The 2,630-nt window shown below is 45.2% G+C and overlaps 1 long non-coding RNA gene across 1 annotated transcript; it reads left to right on the top strand.

Annotated features, from left to right (window-relative positions):
- Positions 1–487: 487 nt before the first annotated feature.
- LOC117797702 lies at positions 488–1,533 on the top strand. The gene is made up of 2 exons (XR_004622655.1): positions 488–689; positions 1,230–1,533. It is a non-coding gene; the product is annotated as an uncharacterized LOC117797702 (long non-coding RNA).
- Positions 1,534–2,630: the final 1,097 nt, after the last annotated feature.

Raw genomic sequence — 2,630 nt, 5'->3', positions numbered from 1 at the left:
GCAAACAGGTTAATAGCACTTTGCCATCAGCATGTCTGGGGATTATTTGCCACCACGGTCTCCATTATACAGGGGAGCCAATCGGTAGGAGGGAACATTTCATTCCCAGTGTCTTGATGGCNCTTAATGGGATCAAGACTTAAGGGATACTTGCTTTGATAGCTGAGAACCTGGGGTCACATGGCTTTTTTATATCCTATCATGTTCTTCAGAAGTTAATGACCTCGGACAAGTTTCTTAACCTGTCCATATCTCAACTGTCTCCTAGAAAAATGGGAGTGATAACAGTCCTTACCTCATATAGCTGAATCACATAAAATGCTTAGCCTGATTCTGAGCTATAACTGTGGTCAATGGTCAACCAGAATGTTAACAAATATCATTGTTACCAGCACAAAAGAAAAGACAAAACACTTGGTAGCACCCATGATAGTTAATTCTTATCATCCTAGCCTGTTGTCAAGTCTTTTTCCTTAGATTTACATATTGCTTAAAAGTGTGTTTCCATTGTAGCTCTGTGTCCAAAACCAGAAATAGCCCATGCAAAGCTGTCTGTGAATAAGGATCAATATCTTCAGGCTGCAAATGTCACCATCCAGTGTGACTCTGGCTATGAATTGGATGGTCCTCAAAGTATCACCTGCTTGGAGGACAGAACCTGGTACCCCGGGGTGCCCAAGTGCGAGTGGGTAAGTGGCATGATTCAAGAAAATCTCCTGTGCTTGCCACCCTAAAAGTGGGGCCTCAAGCCCAGGCACTGTCCCAGCCCGCAGTGGTGAGATCTGACTTGTCAGGAGTCATTTCTGAGTCCTTCGAAGGAATTCTCTTCTTTCTTGAAGCACTGTGGCCAGGTAGGAATGACAAGCTTTCCTTTCTCACTGGAGAACAAGGAAAAACCAAGCCCCTTAGGGAGAAGAGGGTCTCAGATACCTGGGACTTTTTCTAGACTATATAATACATTGTGTTCCATTTCTGGATGGTCTCAGAAACAGCCTCTGTCCTCACAGAGGCTCCCTGAGATGCTGTCTCAGAACAGGTCCTTATCCCTCTGGGAAGGTCTGTGGTGGGACCCAAGATATTTTCTGGTTTCCTGCTCACCAGCAGTCCTATGCTTGGTCTTGGCTCTGAGCCTGAAATCCTTCATTGTCGAGAGATCCCCCCTCAACACTGCTCCTTCTTGATTTGGAGAGAAGCCACTCAACCACACCCAGCATCTACATCTCTTTCAGGTGGTCCCTGAAAGCTGTGAATATGTCGGCAAAGGCAGAAAGATCATGCAGTGTCTCCCCAACCCAGCGGATGTGAAAATGGCCCTGGAGCTGTATAGATATTCTTTGGAGATCGAACTACTGGAACGACAGATAGAAAAGGCGAAGAAATATACTGCGGAGTCACCACCATAATTTCCCCCAAAAGAGGGAGAAACGTGCTGGTTTCAATACAATACATATCACTTCAGCTTACCAACTCTACTGTCCCCTTCGCACCATCATTCATGGTAATAAATGTCTCGAAAGGATAATTTGTTCACAATTAGGGCTGTGACTGTAGATTTATTGATTGTCTCGTAGCTGACGGTTTTCCTTTTCTGGACCCAAAGCACACATTTTTTCAAGTAAAAATGTATGTATCAAAACGATTTTGTCTTTGTGGTCATTAGGACTCTGTCCTTCATGAGATCCTTAACACACCCATTAAAGTTAATTCATTTCCTTTTCTCTGAAGGCCTTGGACATGGATGTGGCTTACAGCGAAGCATTTCCCCGGGTTGCCTCACTGCACACTTTGACATGTGCAAATCCCTCAGGTCTGCAGTATTTAGATTAAATGTCAACACACCCCAGAATCCTGGTCCTTTCTCCCCATTTGAAGGGAGTCCTGCCCTTTACCAATCCCCATGCATTTGCCCTCAGCCTCACTAATGCCACCTCTCAATTTCTGCCTGACAGGAAAGGGGTTCGCGTTTGTGTCTGGACCTCCTTCTTCCATTTTGAGAGAGCAAATCTGATAGACTGATGAATGAGGTCCACGTGGCAGCCAGCTGTGTGTTCCCAAGTCCTCCATTTTCCTCAACAGAAAAGTGAAATGGTCTGAGAAAGTATCTCACACATGAAGAGAAACACCCATCAATCTCCTGTATATCTTAGGGTATCCTGGACACTTTTGTTCCTTCTACTCACCACCCCCTCCAAGGCTTAATCCTCTGAAATCTCTCATTCATGTGGCAGCCCCTTTGCTTGTCTCTTCTCTCTTTGTTCACATACCTCTATGGGGGAACGCTGGCCTCTTTTGTTTTCATTTCACCAAATACACTCTGCAGAGGCACTGGTGTCTCATAGGTTTTCGCTGAACTTCAGACGTCACAGAGGGGCTGGAACTGTAAGAGTAACTGACCTCACATGGAAGGTAACTATGGCTGGTCCTTAAAACCATTTGGCTGCTCCTGCTTCTAGGAAATCGGTAGATTTTTATCTTGGGTTTCCCTTTAGACAAGGATTTGTGGGTTACTGATTTCCTTGGATGGTGGCCCCAGAAAGCAGTGTTTAGCAAGTGGGTAGTGAGAACGATCAGATGAGAAAGAGAGGACAGCTGAAGGAGGGAGTTTATTGGGGTGATAGTGTGGTTGCTAA

This window comes from Ailuropoda melanoleuca, unplaced genomic scaffold (genome assembly GCF_002007445.2).
Source record: "Ailuropoda melanoleuca isolate Jingjing unplaced genomic scaffold, ASM200744v2 unplaced-scaffold11383, whole genome shotgun sequence".
Taxonomy (NCBI): domain Eukaryota; kingdom Metazoa; phylum Chordata; class Mammalia; order Carnivora; family Ursidae; genus Ailuropoda; species Ailuropoda melanoleuca.
This window is presented reverse-complemented; position numbering and strand designations above follow the sequence as displayed.